Source organism: Budorcas taxicolor, chromosome 16 (genome assembly GCF_023091745.1).
Source record: "Budorcas taxicolor isolate Tak-1 chromosome 16, Takin1.1, whole genome shotgun sequence".
Classification (NCBI taxonomy): domain Eukaryota; kingdom Metazoa; phylum Chordata; class Mammalia; order Artiodactyla; family Bovidae; genus Budorcas; species Budorcas taxicolor.
Window position 1 is genome coordinate 44,848,122 of NC_068925.1, and position 11,663 is coordinate 44,859,784.

Here is an 11,663-nt window from a genome sequence, read left to right on the forward strand (position 1 = left end):
TTGTAGATCAACTACACTCCAATACAAATTAATTAAAACATGTATACTAATCTCCAGGTCAAAAACATGGAGTAGGAAATGGCAACCCACTCCAGTATTCTTGCCTGGAAAACCTCTTGTACAAGGGAGCCTGGGCAGCTACAGTCTTAGGGGTCACAAAGAGTCAGACGCGACTGAAGCAACTTAGCGCGCAATGCACACAGGTCAAAAACAAACAAACAAAACCCTGTCTTGACAGACTTCTAAAAATGCCCTTCTCCGTTCTGTCTTGGTCTTCCCTGGTGGCTCAGATGGTAAAGAATCTGCTTGCAATGCAGGATACCTGGGTTCAATCCCTGGGTCAGGAAGATCCCCTGGAGAAGGGCATGGCAACCCACCACAGTATTCTTGCCTGGAGAATCCCATGAACAGAGGAGCCTGGCAGGCTACAGTCCATGGGGTGGTAGAGTCAGACATGACTGAGTGACTAACACATGCTATGTCTTAATCCTTGGAACCTGTGACTAGGAGGAGACATCACTCCTGCAGTTGTGTGATGTTGTATGGCACAGTTGATCTTAAGATGGGAGGACACAAGCCCTTAAAAGCAGAGAGCTTTCTCCAGCTAGTGACAGAAGAAGTGGAGGGATGCAGGGTATGAGAAAGACTAGACACAATTGTTGCTTTGAAGATGGAGGGCCACATGAGAAGTAATGTGGGTGCCCTTGAGTTGCTGAGAGTAATCCCTCCACCCTTGCTGACACCAGCCAGAATATAGTCCCTCAGTCCTTCAGTTCAGTTCAGTTCAGTTCCGTCGCTCTGTTGTGTGCGACTCTTTGTGACCCTATGGACTGCAGCACGCCAGGCCTCCTTGTCCATCACCAACTCTCGGAGCTTGCTCAAATTCATGTCCATTGAGTCGGTGATGCCATCCAGCCATCTCATCCTCTGTCATCCCCTTTTCTCCTGCCTTCAATCTTTCCCAGCCTCAGGATCTTTCCCAGTGAGTCAGTTCTTCACATCAGGTGGCCAAAGTATTGGAGTTTCAGTTTCAGCAGTCTTTCCAATGAATATTCAGGACTGATTTCCTTTATGATTTGCTGGTTTGATCTTGCCGTCCAATGGACTCAAGAGTCTTCACCAATGCCACAGTTCAAAAGCATTAGTTCTTTGGTGCTCAGCTTTCTTTATATTCCAACTCTCGCATCAGTACATGACTACTGGAAAAACCATAGCTTTGACTAGATGGACTTTTGTTGACAGAGTAGTGTCTCTGCTTTTTAATATGCTCCCTAGGTTAGTCATAGCTTTTCTTCCAAGGAGCAAGCAACAAACCTCAGTCCCAGCTATAGACTAAATGTTTATGTTCCTCCAAATTGAAGTGTTGAAACCTAGTCCCCAGTGTTGTAGCGCTTGGGAGTGGGGACTTAGGGAGGTGATTAGGTCAGGACTGTGGAGCCCTTATGGATGGGATTAGTGTCTTTATAAAAGGGACCTGGGAGAGTGCCTTTGCCCCATTCTGCCGAGTGAGGATACAACCAAAAGATGGCTGTCTACAAACACAGAAGTGATCTCTCACCAGACACTGAATCTGCTGGTGCCTTGATCTTGGACTTTCCAGTTTCTATTTATGGGCTTCCCAGGGTTCCCTGATGGCTCAGTTAGTAAAGAATCCACCTGCAATGCAAGAGACCCTGATTACTGGGTCAGGAAGATCTGCTGGAGAAGGGATAGGCTACCCACTCCAGTATTCTTGGGCTTCCCTTGTGGCTGAGCTGGTAAAGAATCTGGCTGCAATGCAAGAGACCTGGGTTTGATTCCTGGGTTGGGAAAATCCCGTGCAGGAGGGAAAGGCTATTGGCCTGGAGAATTGCAAAGGGTCAGGTATGACTGAGCGACTTTCACTTTTACTTTCACAGGCTTCCTAGATGGCTCAGTAGGTAAAAATCTGCCTGAAATGCAGAAGATGAAAGAGACATGGGTTTGATCCCTGTGTCAGGACGATCCCCTGCAGGAGCGCATGGCAACCACTCCAGTATTCTTCCCTGGAGAATCCTATGTACAGAGGAGCCTGGTGGGATACAGTCCACAGGGTCTCACAGGGTTGAAAAGAGTCAGACATGAGGGAAAGCAACTGCGCACGTGCACATGTATATTTTAAATATTTATGTTTGCATGATTTGGCTGCCCTGGGTCTTAGTTATGGCATGTGGAATCTAGTTCCCTGACTAGGGAGCAAACCTGCACCTGCTGCATTTGGAACGTGGAGTCTTAGCCACTGGACCACCAGGGAAGTCCCCAGTCTATAGTTTTCTGTTATAGTAGTTCCAACGGATTAAGACAGTTCTGTGGATGCTAGAAACGGGATTCTGTGAACAACTGGAGTGAGTCTGCAAGTGGATTCTTTCTAAGAGCTTCCAGGGAAGATTCCAGCCCAGGCCACACCTTGATTTTTGCTGTGTGAGACCCTGAGCATAGAACCCAGACATCTGACCTATAGAACTGAGAGCGAATAAATGGGTGTTGTTTTGAACTGTTGAATGTGTGGTAACTTGTTATGGCAGCAAAACTCATCTACTTTCTCAGAGAGACTCCCTGACCATCCCGTCTGCAGCAGCCCCCACCCCCAGCCACCCAACAACTTTGTAATTTTCTCTCAGCCCTTCAGTTACAGCAAAGCAGTAATTTTGTCTGTTTTGTCTGACTCTCTCTGATACTACGACTTAGCCAGGAGGGCAGAGACTATCTATTTTGTTCACCTGTGGATCTGGAGCCCCAGCCCCCAGGCCTGACCTGCAACTGGCCCTTAATTAGTGTTAGTGAGGTGGGGGGTGGAGGGAAGAGGGGAATAAATTGGGTGTTTGAGATTAACAGATACATATACTATATACAAAATAAACACTTAAGAACCTATTAGACTTCCCTGGTGGCTCAGATGGTAAAGCATCTGTCTACAATGTGAGAGACCTGGGTTTGAAGCCTGTGTTAGGAAGATTCCCTGGAAAAGGAAATGGCAACCCACTCCAGTACTCTTGCCTTGAAACTCCCGTGGACGGAGGAGCTTGGTGCAGGCTACTATCCATGGGGTCAAAAAGAGTTGGGCACGACTGAGCGCTTCACTTTAAGAACCTATAGCATAGCATGGGGAACTATATTTAATATCTTTATAATAATCTAAAGTGGAAAAGAATCTGAATATATACATATATGTGTGTGCGATGTGTAACGAAATCATTTTGTTGTATACCTGAAACTAACACAGTACTGTAGATCAACTATGTTGTTGTTGTTTAGTTATTCAGGCATGTCTGACTTGTGACCCCATGGAGCCTGCCAGGCTCCTCTGTCCATGGGATTTTCCAGGCAAGAATACTGGAGTAGGTTGCCATTTCCTCCTCCAGGAAATCTTCCTGACCCAGGAATTGAACCCACACCTCCTGCGTTGGCAGGCAGATTCTTTACTACTGAGCCACAAGGAAAGCTGTAGGTCAACTATACTTAGTTTAAAAATGTCAGTGAATAGATGAGCGATCCTTGAAGATGTGCAGCCTAACCTCCAAGGAAAGTCAGATGATCTTCCTTGCACCTTTCTCTCTAAGACATGCAATTAAAAGATGTGAAATTGAATTAACATATTTCTCAACATAAGTTTTTAAAAATGGGATTTTTAAAGTGTTATTTTGGATTTCATCTAACCAAAGTAACTGCTTAGCCAACTTTCTTAGCTAAAATTGGAATTTAATCCTCGTTCTTGTTTAGAATCTTTCTGGAAAGATCCAGTGATACTGTTATTGTTTTGCCCAAACATGACCGACCAATTCTTAGACGAAAAGGGTAGAGGCAGCCTGGCAATTCCTGGAAAGATTAAAGATAGAATTTCCACATGTATGTAGTGGTGGTTACACAATTCTGAATATACTAAAAACCACTGCATCGTATAACTTTAAAAGGATGAGTTGTATTGTATGTGAATTATATCTCAGAAAAAAAAATGGGTATGTTACAAAGGGAAGAGTAAGAAAAAAAGTGGGACTTCCCAGGTGGCCCATTGGTTAAGATTCCATGCTTCCAGTGCAGGGGGTGCCAGTTAGATTCTTAGTCGGGGAACTAAGGAAAAAAAAAAATGTGAACGGGGTGAGCGTTGTCAGCATCACAAAGGTAAAGGACGGATGGACCCATGAGAGGGAGGGAGGGACGGTGGAGTCCTTCCCACACCTACATTCCTCCTTGGAGGTCAGACTGCTTCCCTCAGTACCACTGCCAAGAAGCTGAACCTAAGAAAGCTCTTACTTTCCTGCTGAAAACACAAAGATATTTTCAGGTTTGCTCATTGGTATTCTTGTACTTCCAGGGGGGAAAAAAAATCTATCTGTAATTTGGCATGTTAAGGCCAAAGAGTGCATGCAAGCTTCATCTCTTCTCTAGGTGTGCCCGTGATGTCATACAGGGATCTTCTGAGTTTCTTTCTCAGGTTCCCTGCTGAGCCTTCCAAGAGCCCAGCCTCGTACCCTCTCCAGGCGGTGGCCACCTGCCTCCTCCTGGTGTCAGCCTGCAATGAAGTCCCTCTTGTCTGATTCCGAGTCCATGGCCGATCCTTCCAAGGAATAACAGAATGCATGGAAGGAACTAGGTTCCCAAATAGCACATATAGCAGAGAGAGAAATTCCTGTTTCTTTCCCATTTCCTCAGGGTTCACGCCCAGAGCCCCTGATTAACCCTGAACAGTCACATATGTGATTTACAGAAATCAAATCACCCACCTGTGGTATCTTGGTGTGGGACCTGGAAACATCACACATGTAAATCTGAGCCCGGAGAGATTCTTGCAGTGTCAGGCCTGCGTCCACCTACAGCTTCCTCTAGGTGTCAAGCTGAGGCCTGGAAAGCACAAAATTCATTTTCCTTGGCCTTTCACATACTTTTCCTCTTGACCCAGAAGATGAGTCCTGCTGCTGGGCTATTCAGAGACCAGGCCTTTTTATAAGCATATCGTCTTTGTTTTGAATCTTTCCTTGGAATTTCTGTAATCAAAGCTGACAAGTGCTTTTATCCCAAATGGACAGAGATGCTTGGTTCAACTCAGAGGCTTCCTGGTGTCTGCCTGGTCCCTCCTCACCATGGAGAACCCTGAGACCTCAGCAGTGATGGCTGACTGGCCATGGCTCCTTTTCCTGGGTCGGTCTGCATTTGGGACCAGGAGCCTGGACCCCTCTGGTCCCATCTGGTTTTCCATGATCTCAGCCCTTCAATGGTCTCTGCATCTTCCCTGGGATAAACACCTCCCTCCCCACTTGGCTAACATCTTAACTAGGTTTTCCCAGATCGAACCACGTCAGTTTCACACTGTCTGAGGATGCAGACTCTGAAGGATCATGAGTAAAGCTAGTCATCTTGGGTTTCGCACAAAGGTGAGAAGATGTTGTTGGGTGACTGGAGATGGAGGTTCGAGTCCACTGCCCTGGACGCCCACTCTGGGCGCTCGGTTGGGAAGTTTTGATCCGCTCTCGCCAGAGGGCGCCACACTCCTTTATTGTTCCCCCAGTCTTGCTTCCAGATTTCAGAGGCTCAGGTAAAGGGGGTGGGCGCTTTCTAGATTGTCACAGTCGCCGCTTGGCAAATGACTCAGAGGCATCACGTTGCCTGTTGGGGAGCTTGATGGTTTTAGAAGCGAAAACTCAGCTGACCTGACAAAGGCTCTTTGATCAAATGACCAGCTTTTGTACTGAACCACAGACGGCAAGCAAGAGTTTCCTTCTTGATTCCTATTCCATTTTATGACTCAAAAATAATTTCCTCCTTTTCCGAGGACAGCATCCACCCCATCTGGGATCTTTCGTGGTATAGAGATCCAGGAAAAAAAAAAGTGCATCTGAAAAAGTGGATCCTTTCTCTAAAAAGAACCTGTTTACAGACTTATTAATCTTGGGTGCAGCTGTACTACACCAAGAAAATGCACCAAGACATTTATCTTTCTTGGTGCTGCTGGTCATTCAAAGGAGGGCAGGACGGAAGCCCTCAGCCACACAGGAATTGGACCACTGTCCTCTTCCTCATGGGCTGGACAGGGGGTCCAAGGACAGACCTTCCATCAGCACAGCTCTCACTGTCCACGGGTGAGTGAAAAGCTGCTCAGAATACTACCTGGGGGAGCCCAGCCCAGGAGTCCTTGGAGATGGATCTTAACTCTCCCACCAGGGAGCAACCAGAGGCGTCATGCCATGGTGTGGTGTGTATGTGTGTGTAAAAGTTACAGGGGTGCAATCTGGGGGAGTCCCTCCCCTGACTCTGCCCATCGGTGCAGTTTGCACTCAGGATGCAGAAGCCGGGTCCTAGAGCTGTCTCTGTTCTTGTTCTGGGGATCTGTGCTGCTCTGTTTCCCCAGGTGGCCAGTCTCGCTGTGCCTCTTCCATCCATGGATGTTTCTGGCCTTACTAGGCTCCGTGTCACTGATAATAAAGGTGGCCTTCCCCCCTGGCCCAGTGCCCATGGGCTCCAGGGAGCCTGGAACGCTGGGGAGGGCAGCCCAGCAGGCTGCACAGCCTAGATACTTTAACTGCAGAGCCCCTCCGGGCCTCTCCTGGGATGGCTGGGGGCCCTGGATGGGAAAAGCAGCTCTGGTTTCATCCAGGGCCTCTACAGGTCAGCTCGCCTTGGTCCCCTGGGGTCTGTGTTCTGGCCACCACTACCCTGGCTGGGAGGCACGCCATGTCCCTCAGCCTAGTTTAAGCAAGTTTTTGCCCTGGAACTTTTTTAAAAAAGAATTTTTAAAATTTATTTTTGGTTGTGCTGGGTCTTTGTTGCTGCATGTGGGCTTTCTCTAGTTGCAGTGAGAAGGGACTACTCTCTAGCTGCAGTACACGAGCTTCTCATTGTGTTGGCTTTTCTTGTTGTGGAGCACCTGCAGGCTTTAGTAGCTGAGGTTCCTGGCCTCTAGAGCACAGGCTCGGTAGTTGTGGTGCTAGGGCTTAGTTGCTCTGAGCCACGTGGGGTCTTCCCAGGTCAGGGACTGAACCCATCATTGGCAGGTGGATTCTTTACCGCCTGGGGCCAGGGAGGCCCCACAAGTTTTAAATATAATTTTTAAAAGAAATTATTTTGGGGCCACGCTGTCCAGCATGCACGATCTTAGTACCCCAACAAGGGATCAAACCTGCACCTCCTGCAGTGCAAGCACAGCCTTAACCACTGGACCACCAGGGAAGAGCCTGTCCTGGGACATTTTTACAACAGAGAATTCATGTGGTGGTTGTTGTAGGGGTGGAGGCTCTCAGAAAGACATCAGAAAAACTTGTTTCTCCCACAGGCCATCCTTCTGGAGCCCCATCCCCGCAGAGGGCCTGGCTCCTCGGTGCTGCTGCCAAACTGGGTGATGGAGAGGTGCTCTCCAATTCATGGCTTCCCATGGTTTTCTTTTTAAATGGAACCACTTCTCATGTTTGCCAAATAAGAACTTTAAGGGCAACAGCAACATACTATTCTCCTTCTTTTAAACTTAGCCCTGTTGCAAGGCACAGGGCTTCCCTGTTGGCTCAGACAGTAAAGAATCTGCGTGCAATGAAGGAGACTCAGGATCAATCCCTGGGTTGGGAAGATCCCCTGGGGAGAGGAATGGCAACCACTCCAGTAACCTTGCCTGGAGAATTCCATGGACAGAGGAGCCTGGTGGGCTACAGTCCATCAGGTCACAAAGAGTCGGACACGACTGAATGACTAACACTTTCACTTTGTGAGGTGTATGGGATCTTAATTCCCCAACCAGGTATTGAACTTGAGCCCTCGGCAGTGAAAGTACAGAGTCTTAACCATCAGATCACCAGGGAATTCCCTATTCTGATCATTTTTTAAAAAGAAAGCTCTTCCCAGGAAAATTGTTTACTCTCAGAATGAATGACCAATGTGTGTGTGTGTGTGTTTTTTTTTAATTTATTCTTGGCTTGGTGGTGTGGCTTGTAGGATCTTAGTTCCCCAGTCTGGGATTGAACCCATGCCCCCTACAGTGGAAGCTTGGAGTCTTAACCACTGGACCACCAGGGAAATCCCCGGATGGCCTTTAAATGAAATACAGCTTGCTTTATGAAACACTTGGCACATTCCCCCTGGTATTTTTGCATTTCCCTGCTCATCTGTGACCCTGTTGTCAGGCCCCTGTGTGCCCTGCAGACCTGGGGCCTCTCTTCCACATTTCCTCCTCTCCCTTGGGTCCTATGTCTACCTCTGGTGGGACTTGGCATTGGTTTTTCACCAAGACACTTACTTGCATTGCATGTCTCTGCGTGCTTATCCTAGCACGTCTCCCCATGGCACCTCCAAACCAGCCTCATTACCTTGAATGGCAGTGGGTGGGGGCTCTGCTCAGAGTGGCTAAGCCAGTGGCATCCAACTTGGAAGTTTCCCAGCTTCCTCTACTAACCTGTGACCAAATGGGTATGGGACAGAAATATGCAGGTGAGGGAGAAAGTTTGGATTTGCATTGAAAACCTTTGAAGCGTTCCAAGAAGAAACCAAGTTTGAGTCAAACACTGAAGGGTCAGGAACCTACCAGAACTTTCAGTAAGTTCATAATCCCTCTGTAGAGTAAAGGCACACTGAGAATTTATCACCCCTGGGGGCTGAGGACCAGGTGATGCCCCTGGAGATACTCCCTTAGGAGCACAGCCCAGACCCGCTGGTCCAGAGCATCCTTCAGCTCTGGCCTTGATGCCACTGGGCTCTTCTTGTTCACAGCTCAGAAAATGGTCTCAGCCCGGGGGATGCCTTTCAACTTCTGTCTCTCATGCGTGCAAAACATACTTTCTCCTTCCCCTAAACAGCTTCTCTTTCATCTTCCCTGTTTTGTCATCTCCCTTCCCCAATCTTCCTCATCCCCAGAGTTGACCCCATGAGCTGCTCCTCTTCCCTCCATGAGCTCCATCAGTTGTCCTGGACTGAACATTCTTCCCTTACAAGGTCATGGGGAAGAGCGCTTTTCCTCTTCTGTCTGCTCCCAGCCCACAGGCCGATTCCACCTCTGCTTTCTACACTTTACACAGGGTGGCCACCCGTGGAGCACGTGATTAAATACTAAGTTGACGTGCTCTAGGTTGTCTTGTCTCCTGCTAAAGAAAAAACTATTCAATGACACTTAAAAAAAAATTTTTTTTTTATATTTATCTGGTTGTGCTGGGTTTTAGTTGGGGCATGCAGGATCTCTTAGCTGTGGCATGTGGGATCTAGTTCCTGAACCAAGGATGGAACCTGGGCCTCCTGCATTGGGAGCGTGGGGTCTTAGACCACCAGGGAAGTCTGTAATGACGTTTGCTGAAGGCAGGAGAGCAGACTTTTATTTTAACAGGGGCCATGGCAATGGGTACAGGGACCCCTGCAGTGGGATCTTGCAGTGGGAGAATGATCTCAGCTCAACACGGGGTGGGCACATAGGGGTTTACAGCCAGAGACCAGGGTTGGGTGGGGTTGGTGGATGGAAAATTCCTAAGAGGAAACATCAGGGGTGAGCTAAACCAACCTCACCGGAATTTTGCTAAAGGCAGGCCAGGGTGGGCAGACAGCCCCTGGAGGCTGGTGGGGGATGAGAAACTGATCAGATTTCGAGGGTGGAGACTTCTTGCTAAAACTGGATTTTGTAAGGAAGGGCACAGATGGGCCTAGAAAGTTCAGGAGTCTGAAAAAGTTTGATCAAGCAAAGAATCTTCATTCTTTCCCGATATTTGCCTATTGGAAGTACCGATTTTTCTTGTCCCCATGTGGTGCCAGGTATTAAGTGTATCCCACAGCTTCTCCATAAAGCTGTGATGTGGGAAAAATGACCTTCTTACCCACGAGATCAGCATTCTCCTCAGGGAACAAAAGGTCTTTGTTTAGGAAAATACCCCATGAAGGGGTGAAAGGTGAAAACCACAGAAAAGGAGACAGGAAACCAAGCCAAACCCAAACCACTTTAAACTCTTCTGCATAGTCAAAGAACAGGTATCTGGGGGGAGAGAGAGAAGCAAGAGGTGGGGGTATGAAGGAAGAGATGGTTGATGGATGTTTAAGAACAAGCAGAAGGCTCATATTCTGTTATTAGCATTCATAAACTTGCTTCAACTCCCCAAACCTTCAGCAAGAATGCAGAAGTGTCTTTTGACATTATTATTATCCTTACTTGGTTTTCATACAGAAGGCATGAGGTCACACCCGTGCCAGAGTTGATGCCAAGCTGGAGATAAAGCAACAGGCAGAATCAGAGCAGGAGCAGGGCAGATTGGACTGCGGGGCAGAGAAGTGTGATGGGAAGCAATCTTGGGGAGGCTTGGACCTGCCTAAGGGGCTGGAGGGGACGGTGCCTGCAGCCTCATCCAGCACTCAACAAGCCTGCCTGGACTCATCTTGTGGATGGTCTGCATGCCACCTCCAGACAGGGAGGTGTTAATGTTAAGAGTTCGGTGAGTCTTCACTTTCAATAGACATTTATGCTGCACCGACTGTGTGACAGGCACAGTTCCAAAGGAGACACAGGAGGAACCAGCTGATCGGTCCACAGTTTCCATTGCTCCTTGGAATAATGCTCGCTTCCTTGCTTAGAAAGCTTTGCCAGCTCCTCCTGCCTGGAAGTGATGTCATCATTAGCACATGTTCCCCAGTGTGGCCGATGATCCCTTCGGGCCCTGCCCCAGTTCACCTATTCAGCCTCCTCCTCTGAAATCCCTCAGGAAGCCCCTCGCCCTCAGTTCATGGCTGATTCCTGGATATTCCCAGGATGCCTCAGGTCAGGCTACAAAACCTCCACACACCAGATTCTATTCCTTCTTCCCTGGACCTTTCCTGTCTATCTTTTCAAGCCAGGTCATGGCTGGGGGGCCTTCCTGACCACTCCTTCCTCTCTCCCCAACCCCTCTCCATTCCCCAGGGCCCAGCAGCCTCCACCATGTTGGTGTCTGTGTTCTCATGGTGCTCTCCATGGGCCAAGATGGACTGCATTATCATGATCCATTTTCATAGGGCCTCCCCTCTTGGGCGGTAAAGAGGAGAGGGACCAGTCTTACTCATCTCAGGGCCCACATGGCACCTGGTGCTCTATCAGCATTGAACCGTCCGGACAGTGAGGCTGAGAGATATTTTCACCTGAGGATCCCGAGAACTTTCTCCAGCATCAGTAGGACAAGGAACAGCAACTATGGCTGCAGCCTGCCCTCTGACTCATTTTCATCCAACTCCCAGTATAAATAGCTCCCTTTCCCCATATCAGAAGCCATCTGCTCCCACTAGCTGCCCAGTCTATAAATATCCTGTTGGATCCAGCCTGCCTTGGCACAGCGGCTGAGAGGACTTGAGGGGAATGAACACCAAAAGAGATGAGGGCGGTGGGAGTGAAGATGCAGAAATCGCCCAATCTCGCACTTTTTGCATCTCCAGCCACAGGCTGACAACACTTCTCACGTGGGCTTGGAAACCCCCAAAATATTCCTGGGAATCCGGCAGAGACAGATAAACATCAGCTACTCCTGGTCTGGTGGTTTTCAACACGCTGTCTGCCGCGTCTCTCACCGGCTGAGACACAGCTTGGAACTCAATTTGAGGCAACCCTCCCCATTCCAGTGGGATTCCTGCAGGATGGGAAATGATACGGCTTTGAAAGGAGTTGCTTTTCAAGCGCTTTTCAAGCACATTTCAAACAGAGTTGTGTAACGCTATGCTCCTCGAAGCTC